The sequence below is a fragment of the Tachypleus tridentatus genome, chromosome 10 (genome assembly GCF_004210375.1).
Source record: "Tachypleus tridentatus isolate NWPU-2018 chromosome 10, ASM421037v1, whole genome shotgun sequence".
Lineage (NCBI taxonomy): Eukaryota > Metazoa > Arthropoda > Merostomata > Xiphosura > Limulidae > Tachypleus > Tachypleus tridentatus.
Genome location: NC_134834.1, coordinates 6,842,316 through 6,858,465, shown reverse-complemented (window position 1 = coordinate 6,858,465; position 16,150 = coordinate 6,842,316).

Sequence of the window (16,150 nt, the reverse complement as noted above, 5' to 3'; positions counted from 1 at the left end):
TATTAAAACATTTACTGAAACAAACAAGGTGCAAGCTGTACAAGGATGTATGCCCTATTAATGTACCACTATTAAAACATTTACTGAAACAGACAATAAGGTACAAGGATGTATGACCTATTAATGTACCAGTATTAAAACATTTACTGAAACAGACAACAAGGTACAAACTGTACAAGGATGTATAACCTATTAATATACTGGTATTAAAACATTTACTGAAACAGACAACAAGGTACAAGCTCTACAAGGATGTATGACCTATTAATGTACCACTATTAAAACATTTACTGAAACAGACAATAAGGTACAAGGATGTATGACCTATTAATGTACCAGTATTAAAACATTTACTGAAACAGACAACAAGGTACAAGCTGTACAAGGATGTATAACCTATTAATATACTGGTATTAAATGAAAAAGGTAGATCAGAAGAGGTAATTAGTAAGTACAAAGGGTTGATAGAGACATTTAAAATGAAAGGCCATAACTTAATATTGTTTAGAATACTACCTATAATTAACTGTGAGAATGAAGTTATCAGTCAGTCACTAGGATTAAATGGCTAGAGACTTAGATTAATATCCAAGAATGAGCTGGTTGGATCAGTTTAATGTGATAAGATAGGAGTTGGCTTGTTTGTTATGATCATTAACTCACCTGTAAAGGAAGTTTTAAACAGGGACTAGACAGTGGTAGTGAGGGTTAGGATAAACTAAGTGTAAAAAGAATAAGAGAGATAGAAAAGTTTAGCACATGAAATCAGTATAGAAGTAGTTATAAGGATATGCTTAAGTGTTACTGTTGTAATGTTAGTAGTTATAAGGATAGGCTTAAGTGTTACTGTTGTAATGTTAGTAGTTATAAGGATAGGCTTAAGTGTTACTGTTGTAATGTTAGTAGTTATAAGGATAGGCTTAAGTGTTACTGTTGTAATGTTAGTAGTTATAAGGATAGGCTTAAGTGTTACTGTTGTAATGTTAGTAGTTATAAGGATAGGCTTAAGTGTTACTGTTGTAATGTTAGTAGTTATAAGGATAGGCTTAAGTGTTACTGTTGTAATGTTAGTAGTTATAAGGATAGGCTTAAGTGTTACTGTTGTAATGTTAGAAGTAGGATATCAATAACCCTAACAGAAGTCACTAATCTTGGTGTAATAGTTGATCAGTCTCATCTGTGCTGTTGGTTTGCCAAATATGATTTTAGGTTGTATCTACAGAAACACTGAACACAAGTCTAAACAGATTATAATTGTATAGGTTACTGGTTAGGCTATGTTTGGAATATTGTGTCCAGTCTTGGGTTCCTTACCTTAGGAAAGACATTGAATTATTGGAAAAGTTTACTAGAATGGTGCCTTTGATGGAGGGATAATCATATGACGAGAGAGAAAAATTTCATGAATTGAGAAATGAACAGTTGGGGGGGGGGATTTGTTTGAAGTATTTAAGACTGTAAAATAATTGATAATGTTATCACATTTTTCATACTGAACAGTGACAATAGTAGGAATAAGGAACACAAATAAATTTTGGCAGGGAAGGAGTGATCTTCAGCTACGACAGTTTTACTTTTCTAACAAGGTAGTTGGCTTTTGAATGTCATGGTGGCAGAAAATTTAAGTGAGTTTAACATAACACTTGATAAAGTCTAAAAAATGGTAAAATCTGGCTTTAACTTTATATACATATATATAATACAAGGTGTTCGAAAAGTCACTGTGCAGTTTTGTAATCTTATTTTATTCAGTCTTATTTGAAGCCAGCAACTGATAGCGATGTTTAGAAATAAAATAAGAAGGATCCAGGCCCGTATTGATGTCAACGGGGGTCACTTTCAACATTGTTTATAATTGTCATTCATATTTACCTCCTGTATTCTATATTGAAACATGTCAGTTAATAAATATATAAGTGCACAGTGACTTTCCAAACACCCTGTAGTTTTAACATAGTTTAGAGGATGGGACAACCCAAATGGATAAATAGGGTCCACATTATCCCTAAACATAATGTTATGTTATATACAAGGACTGTATATATGGCTTATTAATATACTGGTATTAAAACACACTGAGACTAGATGTATGGTCTAATAAAACATATAGAAACTCAATGTGTGGGCTTTTAATGATTAAAACATATACCAAGACTAGATGTAGGGCTTATTAATATTCCACTATTAAAATATATACTGGAACCAGATATATGTACCAATATTAAAGTATATACTGAGACCAGATGTATGTACCAGTTTTAAAACACATACTAAGACTGGATTTATATACCAGTATGATAACATATACTGGGATCAGATGTGTGTACCAGTATTACAACATACAGTGGGATCAGATGTGTGTACCAGTAACACAACATATAGTGGGATCAGATGTGTGTACCAGTAACACAACACACAGTGGGATCAGATGTGTGTACCAGTAACACAACATATAGTGGGATCAGATGTGTGTACCAGTATTAACCTGGTGAACAACAGTATTTTCTCAAACACAGTAAAAGTGTTGAATTTTGTTGAAAAATATTTTGTATCAACATCCTTTATAGAAACAATACACATGGACAAACGTAACTGTAATGAAAATCAACATCCTTTGTAGAAACAATACACATGGACAAACATGACTAATGAAAATCAACATCCTTTATAGAAACAATACACATGGACAAACATGACTAATGAAAATCAACATCCTTTATAGAAACAATACACATGGACAAACGTGACTAATGAAAATCAACATCCTTTATAGAAACAATACACATGGACAAACGTGACTAATGAAAATCAACATCCTTTGTAGAAACAATACACATGGACAAACATGACTGTAATGAAAATCAACATCCTTTGTAGAAACAATACACATGGACAAACATGACTAATGAAAATCAACATCCTTTGTAGAAACAATACACATGGACAAACATGACTGTAATGAAAATCAACATCCTTTATAGAAACAATACACATGGACAAACATGACCAATGAAAATCAACATCCTTTGTAGAAACAATACACATGGACAAACATGACTAATGAAAATCAACATCCTTTGTAGAAACAATACACATGGATAAACGTGACTAATGAAAATCAACATCCTTTGTAGAAACAATACACATCGACAAACGTGACTAATGAAAATCAACATCCTTTGTAGAAACAATACACGTGGACAAACATGACGGTAATGAAAATCAACATCCTTTATAGAAACAATACACATGGACAAACATGACTGTAATGAAAATCAACATCCTTTATAGAAACAATACACATGGACAAACATGACTGTAATGAAAATCAACATCCTTTGTAGAAACAATACACATGGACAAACATGACTGTAATGTAAATCAACATCCTTTGTAGAAACAATACACATGGACAAACATCACTAATGAAAATCAACATCCTTTGTAGAAACAATACACATGGACAAACGTGACTAATGAAAATCAACATCCTTTGTAGAAACAATACACATCGACAAACGTGACTAATGAAAATCAACATCCTTTGTAGAAACAATACACGTGGACAAACATGACGGTAATGAAAATCAACATCCTTTATAGAAACAATACACATGGACAAACATGACTGTAATGAAAATCAACATCCTTTGTAGAAACAATACACATGGACAAACGTGACTAATGAAAATCAACATCCTTTGTAGAAACAATACACATCGACAAACGTGACTAATGAAAATCAACATCCTTTGTAGAAACAATACACGTGGACAAACATGACGGTAATGAAAATCAACATCCTTTATAGAAACAATACACATGGACAAACATGACTGTAATGAAAATCAACATCCTTTGTAGAAACAATACACATGGACAAACATGACTGTAATGTAAATCAACATCCTTTGTGGAAACAATACACATGGACAAACATGACTAATGAAAATCAACATCCTTTGTAGAAACAATACACATGGACAAACATCACTAATGAAAATCAACATCCTTTGTAGAAACAATACACATGGACAAACATGACGGTAATGAAAATCAACATCCTTTATAGAAACAATACACATGGACAAACATGACTGTAATGAAAATCAACATCCTTTGTAGAAACAATACACATGGACAAACATCACTAATGAAAATCAACATCCTTTGTAGAAACAATACACATGGACAAACATCACTAATGAAAATCAACATCCTTTGTAGAAACAATATACATGGACAAACATGACTGTAATGAAAATCAACATCCTTTGTAGAAACAATACACATGGACAAACATGACTAATGAAAATCAACATCCTTTATAGAAACAATACACATGGACAAACATGACTGTAATGAAAATCAACATTCTTTATAGAAACAATACACATCGACAAACATGACTAATGAAACTCAAAATCCTTTATAGAAACAATACATATGGACAAACATGACTAATGAAACTCAAAATCCTTTATAGAAACGATACACATGGACAAACATGACTCTAATGAAAACCGTACTATTTGGGAAATTTAATATTAAAATTCTTGATTATAACACAGTATATTATAACACAATATATAATAACACAGTATATTATACCACAATATATTATAACAGAGCAATCCGAAACATTATACACAGTGTCTTTTACGAAAGGACAGGGGGCATAACATTCTTTCTCAGGTACATTAAAGCCTCAAATTCCAGAATGAATTGAATGCTTGACTCCATTATACTCTTTAACTCTGCCACAAATATTACAATTCAAATTTATTGTGAAGATTAGAAAGAGAAGTTATTACAATTGTGGATGGTATACATTATAAGAAATCTTATGTAAAAATTGGGATTGACAGGCCTGAATCATGTACACATTATATCCTCTTGGATAAAGATGTAGACATTGTCTACTTTAGTTTTCAAAAAGCTTGAGATAAGGCACCACGCTAAATATTTTGGTACAGTCTAGTAAGGTGGCTGAGCAAAAATAATAATTAACAGAATCCAGTGAAACTGGGGTGTTGATATTAATGAAGCACTTCAAGGGTCAGAGCTTATGTGAGCTTTTGTTCTTTATTTTACATACATTAATGATAAGGCCACAATTAATATGGCTTGCTGATGGAATTAAAATATTGGATATTTATAGCTCTACTGAAGATGTAATGTCACAGAATGACTATGATAAACTTGTATAAGATAGATGTTTGGTAAATGGCTTTTAGTCACAGCATTTGCAACACAATACATTACTGGGACTTTGATTACATATTTAATACAGAAAGAAGCAACTCAATAGCATGTTCGAACTAAAGAAGTGAAGGATGAGTCACTCAAGTCATGAAACGTGTTCTGTTACTGTTAGTAAACCCTAGACAATTTAATAGTCTGTTTATAGATACAACAATTACAAGGTATAATTCACTTTGTACAGTCCACTAGATAATTCTTGCTTACAATACTGTGTAGAGTTTTAGAGTTCTCACTGATAGAATAATGACTCATTGGAAATGGTTTAGAGAAAAGCCTATGGGACAAACACAAGAACACAAACTTATTAAAATCTGTATTGACTCTTTGGAAATAAAATCTACAGTGTGATAGTATTTAAGTTCTACACAATTATCTGGGTGATAGTTTAGATAAAGTCCTTTGATTACCAAGTGATATATCCTAACGATAACTGAATGTGAAGACATAAGATTAGGAAAAAACCTGCTTGAGCCAAAATAATTTCTTTCTAACAAAGTAAATGACATCAACAATAGTGAAAGGTAGCATGTGACAAAAGTTTAGGGGTGTGGAAGATCCGTGGTTTCATAAAAACTAACACACAAGTTTTAATGTTTCTACAGATGGATTGCAAGTACTGTTTTGAAGAATCATATATTCCCTTGTTATCCACAGGTTACAAAAAAAATGTTTACCCCTTGATTTCCATGATGACCAAAGATCATATATGTTAGACATACACTTTCTCTCTTTCATGTTTGATAGGTCAACAGACCATGTTCAGATGCTTGGCGATTAGAGAAATGCTGTTACTGTTATACTCTTAAAAAATAAATATTTTAAATTTATATCCTGTCATCCTACGATCCTCAAAATAAGCCTATTGCGCAAAGAAATCAAAAGTTTGTGTAAGCTTATATACTAAACGATTCCTTCGAAGTTAATCTTGCAATTTAAGAATTCCAAAACTATTAGATCATATTTCATTCTTCTTTTAAAATTTAAGAAAAGATCTTAACCTATCCCTATAACAGAAACTTTCTCTTTTCGGAATCATTAGCACCAGTAGCCTTTCTCATACAGTTAACTTCAATCGGTACTCTAATACGTAAGGAAACTAAAACTGTACAGTATTTTACCGTCAAATGAGGCTTAGCTAGTGATTTGATTGACACTGTAGAAAGACACAAAACTGTATTAACTTTACCAATACTTCACAGTTCATCAATTCGACTTCGAGAAACTGGTCCACCAACATCCAAAAATTGAAAAAAGTCACATTAACAAAAAATGATCACGTTATTTCATATTTTTTTTAATGCAGCATAGCCTTTAAACAATTAACCAAATAATAATAAATAAAATAATTCTTCGGTGATACTGTTGATTAAATATACTAAGACATTACAGCGTCAAATGAAAAATAAATATAAAATTTACACTATTTTGATAATGGGTAAATGGTTTTAGGAAAAAAACATCAGCGGAATAATACTATCTAAATTTATATAAAAAAAAAATTATAGGGCAGCATTACGAGCATACGTCGTCAAGAGTTTCATCGAAACGCCATTCGATACTTTATTGTTTGGGTTATATTGGTCTGTTAAATTTTTTAAAGAAATTCAGCCACGCGTTTATTCTTTTTTTAAAACATGTGAATTAGATGTGTTATATTTGTTATACTGCACACTCAGATTTCTTCTGTAATGAAGTAAACTGTGTGTTCTCGCAAATCTTTGGGAGTGAAAAATAACTGATTTTTTAAAATATAGTCAGTGTTTCTGAGGAAAAGCTTAAATAGTTATCTTAAATGAACATGCCAGCTAGATTGACTGCATTCAGTTTTTTTTATAGCAAACTTTTATACTTTTACAAAGGCGTCGCTAAGGTGAAGATTTAGAGGTTCATCGAACTTCTTTTTGGGCCATAAATAAACTGCCATAAGCTATACTTTCAATGCTTTAAGTTAGGTGTTAGCTAGAGGGCGCAGTACGTTAAGATCGAAAAGCGTATAAAATTCGTCTTATAAAAGACAGAAAGTTCAAAACTTGATGTTAATAATCTGGTAATGTTATGGAGTGTGTAAAACAGATTATAAAAACGAAAATCGCGGAAGCATTGAGGGAAATGTTTTTGTTTTGTTTTGCTTTTAGTTAACATTTTTCACTTGAAATTCAGTTTTAGTGAAATATTTGAATCTGTATTGATTGTTCCATATATTTAGATACCTCATCTATGAACTGCTTAATTGTGCAATAAGTTTAGTTTTACAGTAGTAATTATAAAATTAATGTGCTGTTTCCATTGTAACGCGTCATTTGTAAATGTAAGCTTACAATTGCAACACTACACAAATTAAGGCAGTTTGTCGAAATATTAAAGAAAAATGAACTAACTGAATTGGACGTGGTCTTATTAAAAAAAAAAAAAAAAGACCACCTAATGAAAGATCAAGGTTACAACAACTAGTTTAAGAAGCGGCATTATTTTGGTAAATTAAAGTAGAACATCAAACATTTCAAGTTGCATTTCAACTGCTTTGAGATGTTGACTACAAGGTAAAAAGTGGAATTGAAGCATTACTAGAGATGATTAATTAAATGCTTAAAAAAGAACAATAAATAGAAAGGTGAAAAGGTAAGACATGGAAATTCAAGGATTAAAAAAGTTAAAATAAATATGTTTGAAGACAATATTAATGAAGCTAATGGGGAAATTCAAAGGGAAGCAGAAATGGTGTTAGAACATTTTGAAAATGAATCGTTAATTGATTAAACCAGCAACATGTCTTTCTGCATCTGCTCAATAATTCCAGCTTAAAACACTATCTACTGCAAACTGTGGAATAAGTGAGCTTATTACCACTAATTCTTTGCCTTGTTTTCTGCAGAACCTTTGTGGACTACTCCAGTCATGTCATTGTCGAATTATTCCCAGAATTCAATGGGCCAATATAAAAACATTTCCCAGTTGAGAAACCAAATGGACTGTGATGTAAAGGTTCTATGAAAAGCATATAAAACTCAGTTTAAAATAATGTGAACAGATGGAATAGTGAAAAATGAGCTGTTCATATGAAAGGACCAATTTTAATGATATTAAACAACTTTCCAGCTGAGAGTTATAACTATCAAACATTAGTAGCTTCCTTATCCAAACCAATTTTAATGATATTAAACAACTTTCCAGCTGAGAGTTATAACTATCAAACATTAGTAGCTTCCTTATCCAAACCAATTTTAATGATATTAAACAACTTTCCAGCTGAGAGTTATAACTATCAAACATTAGTAGCTTCCTAATCCAAACCAATTTTAATTAAACAACTTTCCAGCTGAGAGTTATAACTATCAAACATTAGTAGCTTCCTTATCCAAACCAATTTTAATGATATTAAACAACTTTCCAGCTGAGAGTTATAACTATCAAACATTAGTAGCTTCCTTATCCAAACCAATTTTAATGATATTAAACAACTTTCCAGCTGAGAGTTATAACTATCAAACATTAGTAGCTTCCTAATCCAAACCAATTTTATTAAACAACTTTCCAGCTGAGAGTTATAACTATCAAACATTAGTAGCTTCCTTATCCAAACCAATTTTAATGATATTAAACAACTTTCCAGCTGAGAGTTATAACTATCAAACATTAGTAGCTTCCTAATCCAAACCAATTTTATTATCCAAACCAATTTTAACAACTTTCCAGCTGAGAGTTATAACTATCAAACATTAGTAGCTTCCTTATCCAAACCAATTTTAATGATATTAAACAACTTTCCAGCTGAGAGTTATAACTATCAAACATTAGTAGCTTCCTTATCCAAACCAATTTTAATGATATTAAACAACTTTCCAGCTGAGAGTTATAACTATCAAACATTAGTAGCTTCCTTATCCAAACCAATTTTATTAAACAACTTTCCAGCTGAGAGTTATAACTATCAAACATTAGTAGCTTCCTTATCCAAACCAATTTTATTAAACAACTTTCCAGCTGAGAGTTATAACTATCAAACATTAGTAGCTTCCTTATCCAAACCAATTTTAAACAACTTTCCAGCTGAGAGTTATAACTATCAAACATTAGTAGCTTTCCAAACCAATTTTAAACAACTTTCCAGCTGAGAGTTATAACTATCAAACATTAGTAGCTTCCTTATCCAAACCAATTTTAATGATATTAAACAACTTTCCAGCTGAGAGTTATAACTATCAAACATTAGTAGCTTCCTTATCCAAACCAATTTTAAACAACTTTCCAGCTGAGAGTTATAACTATCAAACATTAGTAGCTTCCTTATCCAAACCAATTTTATGCTGAGAGTTATAACTATCAAACATTAGTAGCTTCCTTATCCAAACCAATTTTATGATATTAAACAACTTTCCAGCTGAGAGTTATAACTATCAAACATTAGTAGCTTCCTTATCCAAACCAATTTTAATGATATTAAACAACTTTCCAGCTGAGAGTTATAACTATCAAACATTAGTAGCTTCCTTATCCAAACCAATTTTATTAAACAACTTTCCAGCTGAGAGTTATAACTATCAAACATTAGTAGCTTCCTTATCCAAACCAATTTTAATGATATTAAACAACTTTCCAGCTGAGAGTTATAACTATCAAACATTAGTAGCTTCCTTATCCAAACCAATTTTAATGATATTAAACAACTTTCCAGCTGAGAGTTATAACTATCAAACATTAGTAGCTTCCTTATCCAAACCAATTTTATTAAACAACTTTCCAGCTGAGAGTTATAACTATCAAACATTAGTAGCTTCCTTATCCAAACCAATTTTAATGATATTAAACAACTTTCCAGCTGAGAGTTATAACTATCAAACATTAGTAGCTTCCTTATCCAAACCAATTTTAATGATATTAAACAACTTTCCAGCTGAGAGTTATAACTATCAAACATTAGTAGCTTCCTTATCCAAACCAATTTTATTAAACAACTTTCCAGCTGAGAGTTATAACTATCAAACATTAGTAGCTTCCTTATCCAAACCAATTTTAATGATATTAAACAACTTTCCAGCTGAGAGTTATAACTATCAAACATTAGTAGCTTCCTTATCCAAACCAATTTTAATGATATTAAACAACTTTCCAGCTGAGAGTTATAACTATCAAACATTAGTAGCTTCCTTATCCAAACCAATTTTAATGATATTAAACAACTTTCCAGCTGAGAGTTATAACTATCAAACATTAGTAGCTTCCTTATCCAAACCAATTTTAATGATAAACAACTTTCCAGCTGAGAGTTATAACTATCAAACATTAGTAGCTTCCTTATCCAAACCAATTTTAATGATATTAAACAACTTTCCAGCTGAGAGTTATAACTATCAAACATTAGTAGCTTCCTTATCCAAACCAATTTTAATGATATTAAACAACTTTCCAGCTGAGAGTTATAACTATCAAACATTAGTAGCTTCCTTATCCAAACCAATTTTATTAAACAACTTTCCAGCTGAGAGTTATAACTATCAAACATTAGTAGCTTCCTTATCCAAACCAATTTTATTAAACAACTTTCCAGCTGAGAGTTATAACTATCAAACATTAGTAGCTTCCTTATCCAAACCAATTTTAATGATATTAAACAACTTTCCAGCTGAGAGTTATAACTATCAAACATTAGTAGCTTCCTTATCCAAACCAATTTTAATGATATTAAACAACTTTCCAGCTGAGAGTTATAACTATCAAACATTAGTAGCTTCCTTATCCAAACCAATTTTATTAAACAACTTTCCAGCTGAGAGTTATAACTATCAAACATTAGTAGCTTCCTTATCCAAACCAATTTTAATGATATTAAACAACTTTCCAGCTGAGAGTTATAACTATCAAACATTAGTAGCTTCCTTATCCAAACCAATTTTAATGATATTAAACAACTTTCCAGCTGAGAGTTATAACTATCAAACATTAGTAGCTTCCTTATCCAAACCAATTTTATTAAACAACTTTCCAGCTGAGAGTTATAACTATCAAACATTAGTAGCTTCCTTATCCAAACCAATTTTAATGATATTAAACAACTTTCCAGCTGAGAGTTATAACTATCAAACATTAGTAGCTTCCTTATCCAAACCAATTTTAATGATATTAAACAACTTTCCAGCTGAGAGTTATAACTATCAAACATTAGTAGCTTCCTTATCCAAACCAATTTTAAACAACTTTCCAGCTGAGAGTTATAACTATCAAACATTAGTAGCTTCCTTATCCAAACCAATTTTATTAAACAACTTTCCAGCTGAGAGTTATAACTATCAAACATTAGTAGCTTCCTTATCCAAACCAATTTTAAAAACAACTTTCCAGCTGAGAGTTATAACTATCAAACATTAGTAGCTTCCTTATCCAAACCAATTTTAATGATAAAACAACTTTCCAGCTGAGAGTTATAACTATCAAACATTAGTAGCTTCCTTATCCAAACCAATTTTAATGATATTAAACACCTTTCCAGCTGAGAGTTATAACTATCAAACATTAGTAGCTTCCTTATCCAAACCAATTTTAAACAACTTTCCAGCTGAGAGTTATAACTATCAAACATTAGTAGCTTCCTTATCCAAACCAATTTTAAACAACTTTCCAGCTGAGAGTTATAACTATCAAACATTAGTAGCTTCCTTATCCAAACCAATTTTAATGATATTAAACAACTTTCCAGCTGAGAGTTATAACTATCAAACATTAGTAGCTTCCTTATCCAAACCAATTTTAATGATATTAAACAACTTTCCAGCTGAGAGTTATAACTATCAAACATTAGTAGCTTCCTTATCCAAACCAATTTTAAACAACTTTCCAGCTGAGAGTTATAACTATCAAACATTAGTAGCTTCCTTATCCAAACCAATTTTAAACAACTTTCCAGCTGAGAGTTATAACTATCAAACATTAGTAGCTTCCTTATCCAAACCAATTTTAAACAACTTTCCAGCTGAGAGTTATAACTATCAAACATTAGTAGCTTCCTTATCCAAACCAATTTTAATGATATTAAACAACTTTCCAGCTGAGAGTTATAACTATCAAACATTAGTAGCTTCCTTATCCAAACCAATTTTAATGATATTAAACAACTTTCCAGCTGAGAGTTATAACTATCAAACATTAGTAGCTTCCTTATCCAAACCAATTTTAATGATATTAAACAACTTTCCAGCTGAGAGTTATAACTATCAAACATTAGTAGCTTCCTTATCCAAACCAATTTTAATGATATTAAACAACTTTCCAGCTGAGAGTTATAACTATCAAACATTAGTAGCTTCCTTATCCAACAGTTTCAGTGTGACACACCAGTAGGAAGTATCAAGAACAAAGTTCTGGAACAAGGTGAAACAAGAGGTGTTGACTGAACTTGCAGAAGATTTTGAAAGGCTTTCCCAGTTATTTTACCTACATCCTTTTAAGTTTGGCATCAAAAATCCAGTAAATTTGAAGAGTATTTAGAATATATTATAAATATAAAAATCAGTGAAGTTTTAAGCCATAAATTTGCTTTCAGTTGATATATAGCCAGTCATTCACTATAATCTTAGTTTAAATGAAGTACTTAGATCCATGATGCCACATCTCAATTTAACACTTAACTCATTTTTTTTGTCCAGTCAAACTTATCACTTTATAACCCTTACCTTTTCAAGTATTAGTTGGCTGTTAGATTTAGACAATGTCATTTTGACCAGCAAATAATCTTATTTTGGGTTACTCAGATTGCATCTCTTTAAAAGACAATATTTAATTAAACTACTTTATTATCAATGTAAAGACTAAACTTGGCATTAAAATATCGTTAATAAATTAAATATTTTATAACTTTTAAGTTATTAATTTTAAGAGGTGAATATTTTTAAAACTGCTCAATCTTTCCTACTACAAGAATCACAAAATTTGTTCTCTAGATCTTCCCTTTTCCCTTTATGATTATTTCTTGTTCTTTTCTGCAGAGAAAGTCTTGGTTATCCTGAACCAGTTGCAAGTCTTGATCTGGGCTTGCAGAATGACTGTTGAATAAACTTCAGATCACTTTGTAAAATAGTTGTCAGCAACAGGTATGTAGTCTCAATGAGTGGACCAGTGATATCTAATTCTGTCTTCTGTAAGGAGTCTTGGCAGTTCTATGATGGAGTTTACCATGTCTTGGACAGTTTTTTTTCCATTGCATGGCATGTATCCTACACCACTTGCACCATCATGAACATTTCAACTCACTAGTGGCCACAAGCACCACTGTTGAATGTTAGTACACATGTCAGTTACACTTTGGCTTCATCTTCTCTTGTTTTGTGTAAAGTCTAGTATGTTTCTTGTCAAAGAGCTTTGGAAACCACTGACAAAAGCAATGCTGGAACACTAAGAAACAGTACAGCATACCTAACCTAACTTAACCTTTTTACTTCTGTAACTGTTTGTGCTCTTACCACAAGTCACATGCATTATTACTACACTCCTGTACTAGTGGTCAGTTTGACCTTACTTGAGAGCAAGAAGTATCCACATTAGGTCATGGTTCTTAAAATGCTTGTTTAGTAACTCCTAAAGCATTAAATTCAGCATATACCTGCCGATAAAGTTGTCTTCTTTATGACTTGTATTCACTATAACATAAATCCATTATTTCAGTTTCTACATGGTGTCCAGGTACATTTCACGAATAAGCAAGATCTCATCTTGCAGTGTGATATTCCATCAATGTTTCTGTCTTGTTGGCTGAGACGATGAACTAGGACAATGTCAAATTCATTTCTTCATCATGAAGTATCTGTGTTTGAGAGTTATGAGAAGGTACAACTAGCATATATAATTACAGACATTTTGGAATAAAATGTTCGAAGCCTGTTATCGCTAGTGTCATTGGCCAGAATAAAGTCACAGTCTTTGTGTGGATAAGACAGTACTTAAACATTCACTAAAGCAAACTATTTTTTATCCATCTAAAGTTGACTTCCATCACAATTGACAATAGTGCTGCTATCTTTGAGAAATAAGCCATAAATCAGCTGTAGTTTGACATCAAACAAAAACAAATGTAAACTGTTCACTGCACTTATTTTAGCCAGGTCTGTCAATGCTGTATCTCTTTCCATAGTGTGACTAAGAAACTACCCTTCCATTCCTATTAGTAAACATTTTCCTGGTTTCAGTTTTAAGCCTGCCTTTTGTATGTAATTGAATACTGTATTTATTTCTCAGACTGCACTTGAAAGTTTGGTAGTCCCTTGTGATCAAGTTATCAATCTCTCAAAATTAGTTGGCAAATTACACAGACAAAATGGCATGATGCAGAATTTGTGTAACTCATATTCTGTTCTGAAAGAAGTCCTGCTTCCTTTTTACAACTCAACTTATCAGTATCCGAAAAGTAAATACATGGTGTTAAACTAATGGGAACCTTCTAATACATCCATATGGCCATCTGTTCTTGGTGTTGGAAAGTTATCATTGTCAGCGACAAGGTTCAACCTACAAACCTGACAAATAACTTTGATGTTCTTCCTTATAAGTACACATGGAAGTTTTAAGCCACCATCTGTATCACTATATTTCAGTTCTCATAACATCCAGAGTGGCAATTTATTTAATGAATATAATCACTTTATGATGCTGAATCACTAATACTTAACCCAATCAACTAGTTGGATACACAAATACATTAAACATATTCACCTAATAAGTCCATTGGTTACTTCCATTTTTATAATCATGCCTACAACCATTCCAGTATATGGCTGGATAGCTGATTGTCCACAGTTACACAGCAGCACAGATATTTAATCCATTGTTAGGTGAGTCAATGCCCAAGCTAATGCTAACACTTTTTTAACATTAACTCATTAACATCAACTCATTGTAACTTATTTATTTAGAGGTACTATCAATTTCTTTACTACATAACCTTCTGCAGTACACTGTTCCTGGGCTCACTCTAGGTGAACTTGGGTGACTTTCCTGTAGAACATCAGCTCAACCACTGTTCCTGGCCTCACTCTAGGTGAACTTGGGTGCTTTCCTGTAGAACATCAGCTCAACCACTGTTCCTGGGCTCACTCTAGGTGAACTTGGGTGACTTTCCTGTAGAACATCAGCTCAACCACTGTTCCTGGCCTCACTCTAGGTGAACGTGGGTGGCTTTCCTGTAGAACATCAGCTCAACCACTGTTCCTGGGCTCACTCTAGGTGAACTTGGGTGGCTTTCCTGTAGAACATCAGCTCAACCACTGTTCCTGGGCTCACTCTAGGTGAACTTGGGTGGCTTTCCTGTAGAACATCAGCTAAACCACTGCTGATCCATTCTAAGGATCCCATTTACAAGTTTGAGATTGCAGATGATTGCTTTTATTCTGTGGGCAACACCTTCTAGACTGAGCTGAAAACACCCACTTCCCTGTAACATTTAGTTTATGACCATGTACTAGAACAGATTATTTATTCACTGGTTTAAGTTGAGGGCTTGAAATATTGTGAGGCTCACTAGGTTTCTCGCCATTCTGGTGTGGCTACCAAGCACTAGCTTTCTCACTCTAATACCCCCATTGACACATAATGAGCTCGTTCTGAAAGGGCTGGATCAATCACCAAAATCTTTGGTGCAAGCTGTCCATGTCTTCTATCAAGCTAGTAGCCTAACTCAGCTTGGTTCTATCAGTTTTCAGTAGCATTGCTACATCATCTACCATTTGTTGTTAGTCATCCCAAACTTACTGATTCTGTGGTCAGTATTGGTATTCTTGCCTGTTTTTCTACTTAGTAAAGTACTGAAATTGTGAGCTGGATGGCATCTTCAAAGTCATTAATTAAAACTAATAGCTCTATTTGGTAAAATAAAGGTAGCTCCATTTAATTACCATTGAAGCAT